The 12,599-nt window shown below is 35.9% G+C and overlaps 2 protein-coding genes and 1 long non-coding RNA gene across 4 annotated transcripts in view; 2 read left to right on the plus strand and 1 right to left on the minus strand.

The window, feature by feature from the left end:
- LOC126693712 (uncharacterized) overlaps positions 1-12,599 on the plus strand; it is a 77,036-nt gene that overhangs the window by 41,675 nt on the left and 22,762 nt on the right. The gene's annotated exons all lie outside the window — the stretch shown is intronic.
- LOC126693711 (zeatin O-glucosyltransferase-like) overlaps positions 1-12,599 on the minus strand; it is a 93,378-nt gene that overhangs the window by 26,283 nt on the left and 54,496 nt on the right. The window lies entirely within an intron of this gene.
- Positions 6,271-7,124, plus strand: LOC126693713 (uncharacterized). The gene is made up of 3 exons (XR_007645471.1): positions 6,271-6,648; positions 6,757-6,874; positions 7,009-7,124. It is a non-coding gene; the product is annotated as an uncharacterized LOC126693713 (long non-coding RNA).

Genomic DNA, 12,599 nt, shown 5'->3' on the forward strand with positions numbered 1-12,599 from the left:
GAAATAATTATTAAAAAAAAATTATATGAAATGGTCATTAATGGAGTTGCAAGATGCTTGCAACTCCATTCTTTGAAATTATAGGTGTCAAAATTTGAAATAGTATGTGATAGAAATAAAGTATGAGAAAGAAAGAACAGACACAATTAACGTGGTTCAATAACTAAAACCTATATCCACACCACCACAAGAGAGCTCATATTTATTGTTAAATATTAGATATGATATATTTCATATTGAATATAGTTGAATAGGTGCGGAAAATGGAAGCATAAAATTGGAACACAAGAACATGAGAGTTATGTGGTTCAGCATTACAGCTTACGTCCACGGAAGAAATCCTTAAAGGCTATATCTTTATTAAATAAGAGTGTAGTACAAAACTTATGTTATAATGAACTATAACATGAGTATATATAGTAGACTAAACCCTAAATTAATAGACTTTTAGTACAAGTAGGATACTTGGTTTGCACACAAAGTAAAATTCGGCTTTAACCTATGTTAATGAGCTAATATATTTCTAACACCCCCTCTCAAACTCAGGATGGAAACTTGAAATTTGATAAGGTTGAGAAAATCTCTTAAATGAAGTTTGACTCCGTGACAGTGGTTTGAAGAATGCAATAGTCTTGCAGTGTTAATGCGAATTTTAACGGCGACATGACTATATTGGAGACTTTTGACGACAGTAGTTGGAAGCCAAAGAGATGAACGTGGCAAAGAAACATTGAAGAAGACAAAGATTGCTTTTAAACAAAGTGGATCTAATATTATGTTAGAAATACTGAATGAGTGTATTGTATTTTTCAAATAATAAAATATATATAAATGTCTTTATATAGGAAGTAGAGTGTACAGTAAAAATATGTGTAATATACAAGTAAATAAAATGAGTCTTAAGGCCTATAGTTGATTACACGTTAACACTCCACAACCTTCTTGAGTGACGGCAAATTGAGTTAGCTTGTGATCCACATTTTTTCTGTGGTGCTCGGGAAGCAGATCACTCTTGCCGCAAGAAGGATTTGATAATGAAGAGATGACAAGCCGCACAAAGTCCTTTGTTTTGATTTCACATCAAATAGAAGGAAAAGCTGACGGCAGACAACGAAGCATGTTGATAAAGTTTAAAACTTGTGGGGTTTTATACTTTAATCCCAAACTTGTGGGGTTTATTTGTGGGTTGGTCGACAAGGATTCTTTTTGACTAGCACTTTAACACAAATCCTTGTAATTGGCTTATTTTTTAATGAAAGTTCTCTCAAAGTGACCAATAAGATTTTACTACGCAACTCAACGGCAAGGCCTATTCTCTTTGGGATTACGAGCCTGCAACGTATATATGTTCCAGTTAAATAATCAAGAAGTTTTGGCACTGCAATTTCACAGTGCAGTTTATGTTTGGTCTATCGAATTTTCATCAACTTTTTTACATTTATTTATGTGGTTGATCGTGTTCAGTGGTGGATTTTTTAATATGGATCCCCATATAATTTTATCTACTATTCATAATGAACTACTTGACCAAAAGTAAAAAATATTAGTGTAAATTGGGCGTGCCTCTAAACAACCAGTTCTCTACACAGTGGAGATTTCATGGACGCCTAGTTCTCTATGATATGCACAATCGAGATTAGAAGAGAAAGAACTAAAAATTCGGGTAGAGTTTTTAGGTTAAATCTATGTGGTAGAGCTCGTAGAATTTGACTGTCAATACTTTTTAAAATAAAAAAAACCCGTTGAACCTCCTATTATCTACTTCAAGGAAAAGTAACTTGATTGTTAATTAAATTTCTTATCATCCCATAACCACATACGTGAATATAAAAAATAAACAGCCCTACTTTTACCAAAAGAGTCCAAGATAAAATAAAAAATAAACCTACATATAATATATTGAAGTAATGCAAAAACTAAATTGCTAATATATATACTTTATTACAAAGTCACGTATAAATGGCGGATGTGATATAATAGTTTGAAGGTGGGATCTAGTTCATGGCCGAAAGAAAAAGTAGGTAAGCTTTTTTATTTTGCTGAGATGGTAAGCTTTGATCTTCATGATAAGATCATATTTATCAAATGACTCGGCAGACAAAAGGGTATCCACTGAGACTATTTTTTTAGACTTGTCCATGCTGCGGCGACTAGAGTCTGCAAGGCTTAAGGCTAAGAAGCATTTGAGATATATATATAAATATATATATATATATATATATTTATATATTTTAAGCGATTGGAAAGTATAACTTGAACAGTTCTTCACCATATAAAACCTACACGTATCCAGCAAAACCGGTCAGGATTTTCCAACCCAATCTGAACCCATTTGGTTCAAAAAGAGTTAACCTGACCCGACTCACGACCTAACCTATGATCCAAGCCATTTTTTAAAATTATTTTTTTGGTAGATAAAATAATATAAAATAAAGACGATATTGGTTTAATTTTTTATTGTTAACTTTAAGGAAACAATTGAGACCTTTATTTAACTGCATGCAAATGAATTGAAAGATGAATGGTTGAGGTATTTTGTAATGAATAAAGATTTTTAGATATTAAATAATAAAGTACATGCTAAGATAATCAGGTTATAGTAGAATTAAAAACATATATTTAAAATTATAAACATGTATGAGAAACATTCATAAGTGTGAAAAAACTGAAACCAAAGTTTCAATGAAACTAGCATAAATTATGAATGTTTAGGCCAATTTTTTAACAATTCATGTCTAAAATAAACGGATTTTCAAAATAAATTATGATATTTTCTAGAGTGTATGTTGCTTAACATTGACATAATATTCATTAAAGAGACCGTATATAAATAAGTAAACAATCAAACTTTAACATATATTCTCAAATTGAAAGAAAGTGCCAACCACAATTAATAATAGATTTTAAAATTAGTTTTCAAGATTATAAATTTCTTATATGCTTTTATTCTTTGTCAAATTAGTTATCCAATAATGCATTTGTAATTTTGTTTTATGTTTTGGAATGTTGATATTTTGTAGAAATAAAATTTGTGTATTTGTTTTACATATCTTTTGTGCTATTTTGTTTCGGTTAGTAATGTTGGGATTTGTATGATTTTAAAATTATTGAACAAGTATTGATTTGTTAAGCTAAGCTCATTGTTGATGTGAGTGGGAAATTTAAAGTAATGCATTTTATATGAAGTAATTTGTTGCATGACTTTTCAAATAACAAATACACGTTTTCTTTATAAAAAAAAATAAAATTCTTTATTAAAAAAAAATCACGTGAAAAATATTGGTTTACCTGATCTGACCCACAGTCCAATTAACCCGATCCAAACCGGACCTGACTCACCCATTTGCCATGTCTAGGACGTGTCACTCTGTTTTAATGGTTGGGAACAAAGGGGAAGAGAAAGTCAGGCGATAATATTATTAATTTCACGTGGATAACTTTGTTTTTGTGGTTGGGAACGAAAGGGAAGAGAAAGTTATGCGATAATGTTATTAATTTCACGTGGATAGCTGATCCATACGATAGAAGCTAGGAAAAGTAACTCCAAGTCTCCAACAAAAGAAAGTTGTACTACAAACTCAACAAAAAAAACAGGTTGCCTGAAAAATAGAGGTATTTTATGCCATTTTCTTTTGGATGCATTAAACATGCAGTGAGCATATTAAAATCATTAATCAACCATGACACTTTTAGTTGATTACAAGACACATAAAATGTGCAAAGTACGATCATCATAATAGTAACGAGTCAATCAGTCTCACCCTCCCCATTCCCCAGTGTCTATATATGCTGATTAGCTGTAAGGCCCATAACACTTGCGTGCAAGCAACTAATTCCTCTACAAATAGGTGGCTAATGGGTGTGCTAGGAGTGGGTCTTAAATTCATCTCCAATTATAGTTCATAGCTGTGATCTGTCTGTATATGACAATTCGGCTTACTTTGTGCTTTGCCGACAAAGGCCCACCAAGAGGCTTTAGCACATATTGTCACAGACTAGGGGATTACCTATAAAATCATGGACTCGGCTGGGGTCATCACAATAGTGATATGTATCTAAAAATGAATGTATGTCGTTATTTTGAATGGTTCAATGTAACTGAATACTATATCTGTATCTTATCTTAAATTATTTTCTCATTTTCTTTATTCATAAAGATTTATTTATATATATATATATATATATATATTTAAAAAAAAAATTTATTTACAGGTGGGTGAGGAGAATTTGGACTCATGAATGTTTTGATAAACTGAAACTTTTATTAACAATAAAAGGTAGTGCATAATCTAACCTGCAAGCGTCCAAGATAGGAGCAGGTCATTACAACAGAAAATAACTTCAAAAGAAGCAGCAAATTTGGCAACAACATGAGCTATGAGTTTAACAATCTCCTAACTCAGCAAAATTCATTTATATTTGCTTCTTAATTTAAATCTCAACTTTCATAATTGCTAATTAGCAAGTTACATTTTCATAATCTCAACTGGATTTCCATTTTTTTTCCCTTTGGTTATAATTTTCCCCTTTAGCCTTTTCAGTGAGACCCAGATCTTTGTTTTGCTGGGTTTCCCTTATTTTCCTTGAATTTCATTCCAGTTGGGTCATTTAACTTTTGGAGTTTCGATTAAAATTTTATTTGGGATAATTATTGGCTCTGTTTGCTGATAATTTACTAGGAAAAGATAAGAAACTTGTCATTGCTGCTTAAAATTTGATTTGCTTCATTTTCATATATCTTCTTTATGTGACCTATTTATATATCTTAGTGATTTGATGAGATGCATTGGGTTAGCTAATGTGGTGTTATATGTTTCAGCTGAACATTTAGGTCCTTTAAATTTAGAGCGATCACTTTTACTCCTTAGATGCCTTGACCAAACTAAAAAATGAGATATCATCACTCCAAGGGATTAAAGGAGATTACTTTAAGTGTGTTTGGGACTAAAATCGATGACTTTAAGATTTTTAGGGACTAAAAGCAACCACTTTAAACTTTTGAGACTAGGCTGTGTTTGGTTCCCGTAAAATATTTTCCGGAAAATAAATATTTTCCGGAAATGCTATTTTCGGAAAATGAAAATATTTTCAAGTGTTTGGTTGCATTTCAAAAAATATTTTGGAAAATATTTTCTGGTGTTTGGTTGTATTCTTGAAAATGCTCTAGAAAACCCATTGTTATCATGTTTCTCACTTTTTCTCAACTTCCAAACAAATATTAATATCATTTCCCAGTAAATAAACACAAAAGAAACAAATCCTAACAAAAAAAAATTCATCAAATCCAGTCAAATTGAGAGAGAGAGAGAGAGAGGCGACTGGGTTCGATGAATGGGGACGACGAAGCTGGGTCGGGGATGACGAATCTAGGTCAAGGACAAAAGCACGAGAACGATCGGTTTTGGGGTGCAATGAGAACGATCGATTTTGGGTGGATCGGTGCTGGGGTGCGACGATCTCGCTAGTGGTGCGATCGGCGCGATGAGGGTCTGAGATGGTGCAATCGAATGGGTTTTCTGGGTTTGACGAACGGGTTTTTTGGGTTTGACGAATGGGTTTGGGCATTGCTCGATGAACGAGCTCGGTCTTGGGTTTTCTGGGTTCATCGGAGTCGGTTTCTAGGTTCGGTCTCTTCTCTCTCTCTCTCTCTCTCTCTCTCTCTCTCTCTCTCTCTCTCTCTCTCTCTCTCTCTCTCTCTCTGTTTTCTGGAAAATGATATTTGAAGGTAAAATAAAAACGGAAATCATTTTACACCCCAACACACGGTCAACTGAAAAGCATTTCCGGAAAATTTATTTTCCATGCGCAACCAAACACCCGCATTTAAGGAAAAGCATTTCCGAAAGTGATTTTCACCCAAAATAAACACAGCCTAAGAGCATCTCCAATGGTATAGCTAAATGTATAAAAATCTTTATAATAGAGAATGACACCATAAAAATAGTCTCTAATGGACTCTCTATATCTGAAATTGTTTTTTGCTCATGAACAGTAGCTCATCAAGTCTGATGGGCTACTGTTCATTCTTCAAATGTTTTTTTTTTTCTATTATAATAATCAAGTATTGAATAAAAAAATGTTGGAAGATATGTAGTTGTTAAAAAAAGAATAAATAATGAATGAAAAAATAATATTTAAATGAAATAGAGAATCTGTTGGAAAGTATATTTAAAAAAGTGGATAACTAAAAGGTAAAAGTCACTATTCATTTTCCAAACCGTACAAAAATTTGCTTAATCAATTAGAGATGCTCTAACATTGCTCCCAGACTAAACTTTAGGGTCCAATAGTGTATTTTGATGCATTTTTTTATTGGACAAATTTGTAATACAAGTTTTTTTCTTTAGCTGTGTTCCCCAACCATTTTCAAAATTTTCAGTTGGGGGACTAGAAGAGGTTAGAATGAATTTCCTTAGCTGTATTTTGGTTGGGGAATTCTAAAAAGATGAATTTAGGATGAAGGTGTCATTTGATCATAGATAAGTATATTGTATTTCCTCGTAACAGTAATTATTAGTTGTGACTCCTTACCAATGTTTAAAAATCTTGAAATTTTATTCCCATTGCATCATAATTGAAATCTCTATCCTGTGAAGTTCACCTATGTCTACATGCTCATTTTAGTTGTTGCCACTTTATTTATGCTAGGTGGTATTTTAATTAAGCTGACCACTTGTTTTTTTCTTTTTTGATAAGTAAATTGTGCTGACCATTTGTGATTTGTATTAAATTTCTTTCACATATTTCAAATTGCAGGATTCATTCCTTAGACCGGAACAGAAGAAGCTAGAGCCACTACCAACAACCAAGTAAAAGAAAGGAGTTGAACAGTAGGCATTCAAAGTGATTTGAGGCTGTACCAAGGTCTGTTTTGGTGAGTATGTTTGTTAAGGAAACTGAACTCTTTGTTGCAGTTTTCTTATATGCATTTTTTTCAAGTAATGAAATGGGCTTAACATAGGTGTGAATATTTTTTTATTATTTTGTTTTTTGTTTTTGGATAAGTAGCATAATGGAGGCTGTGGATTGGGAAAATTCTTCGGGAGGATCAAGTGATACTGAGGCCTATTTGCAAGATACAAAATATGAGGATGATGAGGAACTCCATTTTACGTCTGGGTTTATATCCAAGTTGCAGTTTAGGCATAGAATTTTTCATAAAATTGATTCTTTATGATATTATAAATATTCATCCCCCACCCCCCGGGGGTTTAGCTTTGGGTTATGGCTACAATTTTCAGGAAAGATAAATCCAGGGCTCATTGGATTAACGAAATCGGAATGGCTGAGGTTGTAGAAAACAAGGGTTAACTGTGGAGGACAATGGGAGTAGTTCGTAGCGGCAATATTTATTACTAAATTGAGGAAACATTGTATGTGAAATGACATTTTTTTGTGATTTATTTATTTATTTATCTCTTATTGTCTTGGTTTTTCTTTCTAAGGAATTAAGGAATAAGTTAATTATTTGTTTGGGTGATAATATGAAACCCAGTATTTACAAGTCTAGAGGTTTTTAATATCTTGCTGTTCTTTATTCATAGTGTCTTTTATTGTAACTTATTTATTTTGGTATCTTTGTTTGAAGGACACTTAATTTTTTGAAGAATCCTTTGCTAATTAAACATTCTATATTGTAAAGCAGAGCTGGGCTTACGGTTGTCCCCAAAAAATATGACTTTAAAATTTTTTTTTTTTTTTTTTGAGCAAATTAGTTTGAAATTTTATACTGTGATTCGGTAGGAGATTATGGATTACCTTGTATAAAAGTTGAAGGACGAAGAGGTATCAAAGACACTTCAAACAATGCTTTTCAATAACTGAAACTTCAACCTTATTCATAGTTTTAAGCGACACTTGCAAATTTATACATAGTGTTGCAAGCGAAATGTAGTATTAGATAAGTAACCGATAAAAGCAATTATTATTTTTCTTATGAATATATTTCTTTTTAAGTTTTTGAAAAGAAGTAACTATGTATTTGTGTCCTTTTTCATTATATGTTGAGATGGAATCATTTGTGAAGTGTAACTTCTTTTTTTGTAGGTTTTTGATGGAAATAGGCGCATTGCTTCTCTTGGATGACAATGGTATAAGTCTTTCATTAAATGATATATATGCAAAGGTTAGTGGAGGCTCTTGGGAGCTATTGAGGTTTATAGGCACTTTTTTTTTTTTTTTTTTTTTGAGAAAATAGAATGATATTTTATTGAAAAAAAATTATCTTGCCAAACTGGCTACATCTTGTTGAACAATATTGAATAATGGATCGGGAACTCCCTCCATCCAAACTACATAGCTTGAGACATTAATAGAATATCTTGCTAGACTATGTGCTAATCTATTGCCATCTCTTCTACAATGAGAGTATAGCAATTTTGCATAATGACTAGAGAAAACCATGGCATCATGAAGTAAAGGCTCCACTGAAGCAATTGAGTGTCCACCTTTGAATGAGTTTATAAGCTGCTCTGAATCACCTTCAAAGATAGCCTCTGTTATGCCTATTTCCTCACCAAACTCCAGTGCCCGAGCAGCAGCTACTGCTTCAATCTCAATAGGCTGCATAGCAGGTGCAACGGTTTGAGCAAGAGAGGCCATAACAGCCCCTGTGTGATCACGAATAACCACCCCAATCCCGCTCATATTTTCCTGCTTGAAAATTGCGCCGTCGAAATTTATTTTGAAGCTTCCGGCATCAGGTGGTTTCCACTTCACTCTCTGTCGAGGTAAGGGCGCTGGTTTAGCTGGGATTGTAGCCATGAATTCCTCCAGTTTTTCCTTCGCCGAATTTGATTCCGTTGATTCCATAAGCTCCACGTCACCATTGCAAAGAGCTCCGGATTACCACTGTTTTGAAGTATCCATTATAATAGCTCCTTAAAGTTGACTGGGCTTATGTTGTTGCAGCCGTTCCACTCTGATGATGTCCAGGCAGACTTGTTCTTACTGCAAGACCACAATGCATGTAACGTGGTTTCATCCTCCATCATACAACGCTCGCACCTGCCATTCTCCAGAATGTGTCGTCGCTGCAAATTTGCTTTTGTTGGGACTGCCTCACGGCTTGCTCTCCACAGAAAATTTTTAATCTTGTTTGGGACTCGCAAATCCCAAATGCTGCGCCAGAAAATTCTGTCCTCTGCCAGTGCTTCTGTTGCCCCTGAAACATCATCTTCATGCTTTAAAAATCTGTAACCAGATTTGCAGTTATACTTCCCTGTTTGAGTCCATGGCCAAAACAGCTTATCTTCAGTGGGGAATCTTGAGAGCGGGATTGATTTAATGATGGCAGCTTCCCTTGGAGCAAAAAGGCCATCAATCACATCATCATCCCAAGTCCTTGAATCTTCCTTGATGAGTTTGTCGAATGTGGCTTCCTCCCAACCTTCAAGGACGGGTGATAAAATTCTTGCCGGTGGTTTAGATGGTAGCCAAACATGATGCCACACCTTCACTTTCTGCCCATCGCCTATTCTCCAACTTGCACCCCTTTTGATCACATCTCTCCCTTGGAGTATGCTTTTCCAAGCATAAGAACCTCGGCTAGATTCTGGCGCCTCCATGATTGTACAATTGGGAAAGAAACGAGGTTTGAAAACCTTGTAGAATAGGGAAGTTTTATCCTCCAATAACCTCCAAGCTTGTTTGGCCAAGAGGGAGTCATTGTGTAGGGCTAAATCACGAAAGCCCATACCCCCTTCCTTTTTGGCTTTTTTCATCTCATCCCATTTTAGCCAATGAACCTTTCTCTTCTCACCAAAACTTCCTAATCATCACCTCAATTTCATTGCACAACCCCAAAGGTAATTTGAAGCAACCCATTGCATACGTAGGTATGGCTTGGATGACCGCCTTAATAAGCACCTCCCTTCCGGCTTGGGAAAGGAGTTTTCCTTCCCATCCTTGCAGCTTCCTCCACACTCTCTCCTTGATATAATTAAAGCTTGCTTTTTTTCCCCTTCCAGTCAAAGATGGCAGCCCCAAATATTTTTCATAGTGATGGATTTCACGGACTCCCAGAATGCCTTTGATGATTTGACGGCTTGCTTCTGTAACTGCTTTGCTGAAGAATAAAGCTGTTTTCTCCCTGTTTAATTTTTGGCCAGAGACTTCTTCATATGTTGATAGCAACTCCAAAACTTTACTGCATTCTTCGGAATTGGCCCTACAAAAGAGAAGGCTATCATCTGCAAAAAATAAGTGGGTTAGTTTGGGTCCTCTTTTGCACAAACTGAATCTGTGGATGTCACCATTATTTGCTGCTTTATTTATCAGGCCATGAAGGCCCTCAGTGCAAAGGAGGAATAGAAAAGGAGAGAGGGGATCTCCTTGTCTAAGCCCTCTTGAAGGGTGAATCATACCCTTTGGTTCTCCGTTTAAAAGTATAGAGTAAGTGACTGATCGCACATACACCATAATAAGCCCAATCCACCTTTCTGAAAATCCCATTTTCCTCATCACATTTTCTAAGAACACCCACTCAACCCTATCATAGGCTTTACTCATGTCAAGCTTCGAAGCCATAAAACCCGATGCACTTGAATTATGATTTTTCATGCAATGTAAAGTTTCGAAGGCAATAAGGATATTATCTGATATGAGGTGGCCTTTGGCAAAAGCAGATTGGTTTTCATTTATAACTGAATTGAGGAATTTTTTTAGTCTATTGGCAAGGACTTTTGCAAAAATTTTGTAAAGCACATTGCATAAACTAATAGGGCGATAATCTGACACTAAGCTTGGGTTTTTCTTTTTTGGGATTAGAGTAATAAAAGTATGATTCAGTGGATGTGGGATAGTACCTGAGTTTAACCAGGATAGTACCGAGTGAGTAACATCACCTTCTATCATAGGCCAAAAATGCTGGAAAAACAAGGGGGGCATTCCATCAGGTCCTGGTGCCTTCATAGGTGCCATTTGTTTCAATGCTTGGAGTACTTCCCATTCCTCAAATGTACTAGTCAATTCACTATTCATATCATCAGTGATCACTTGAGGAATGTGGCTTAGAGCTTCATGATGAGTGGGCGGATTTGAGGTAGTGAACAAGTCACTGTAGTAGTGAATGAGGATACCAGCTACTTCATTCGGTCCTTCCTTCCAAACTCCATGGCTATCATTCAACCCCAATATCACATTTTTCCTATACCGGTGAGAGGCTCGACTATGGAAAAATTTAGTATTTCCATCTCCACTTTTTAGCCAAAGAATTCGAGAGCGTTGATTCCACATCCTTGTTTCTCGATCCAACAACTCATTTATCTCTCTTTGCAACTCTTTGATTCGTACATTGCTTCCAGTTCTCAAAGCCACTGCCTCCTCTTCAACTAGCATATCCCTCTTCTTTTTTAGCTCCCTCCTCACATTCCCAAATACATTGTAATTCCACCATGACAAGTCTTTGCCACATTTTTCTATTTTTCCAAGGATTTCCTTATTAGGATCTAATGATACACATGACCTCCATGCTGCTTCAACCACCTCCCCACACCTACTATCAGCTAGCCACATCTCCTCAAACCTAAAAGGTTTTTTATAGGATGGAATTTCAATACCTGAAGGGTTGATAAACAATGGGCAGTGATCCGAGGAAAGACAGGGTAAATGATGAACTTTTGTGCCTGGAAACCGCAAGAACCACGGATTGGTTGCTAATCCACGGTCTAGTCTCTCCCAAATCGAATGTCCATCATTGAAGTGCTTTGCCCAAGTGAAATTTGGGCCTATGAAACCCAAATCCATAAAACTGCACTCATCGATAACATCCCGGAAAGCTTGCATTTGACTATTTTCACGACATACACCTCCTCTCTTTTCTTCCTGTCTTGTAATTTCATTGAAGTCCCCTGCACACAACCAAGGAATGTGCGGCTTATTATTTAGGGTTCATAGCTTTGTCCATGCCTCATGCCTTCTATGTGTCACTGGTTCGCCATAGAAACCCGTGAACTGCCATTCTTGAGGAGTGTTTTTCTCAACAATTGCATCAATACAATACTTTGATGAATCTTCCACTGAGACTTGAATATCTTCCTTCCACAACAAAACCAAACCACCACCTCTTTGGCCACTAGGAACTGACCATTTATTTCTAAAACTAAAATTTCGTAACACTTCATCTAGCCTTGCATCGTCTGTCCATGTCTCGGCTAAAAACACAACAGCAGGATCTTTTGCCCGAATGTAATCTCCAAGCTCTCTCACTGTACGTGGGTTCCCAAGCCCACGACAGTTCCAAACTAAGAGACTCATTGTGTAGGGCGGGGCTGAGCATCAGCCTCCGCCAACTTTGAAGAAATAATCTCAATAGAAACCGCGCGTTTTTTGCTTGGTAAACCATTGGGATTGGATAGTTCCTCATACACTCTTTTCCTTGATAGCACCGATTCAATAGTGCTGGATTTTCCGATCAGCTTGCTGGGTCCATCTGCTCTGTTCAACCTCTTCCATGACCCTTGTTGCCGTGGAGATAGAATATTCTGTGCTTCAGTAGTTGCTGCATGTGGGTTTGCATGATAGACACCCTCTAGGACTTGAGAAACCCTAGCCGCCTCCTTTACTTCCTCACTAGTCACGTGCACATTGATTGGAGCTTT

The sequence above is a fragment of the Quercus robur genome, chromosome 7 (genome assembly GCF_932294415.1).
Source record: "Quercus robur chromosome 7, dhQueRobu3.1, whole genome shotgun sequence".
Taxonomy (NCBI): domain Eukaryota; kingdom Viridiplantae; phylum Streptophyta; class Magnoliopsida; order Fagales; family Fagaceae; genus Quercus; species Quercus robur.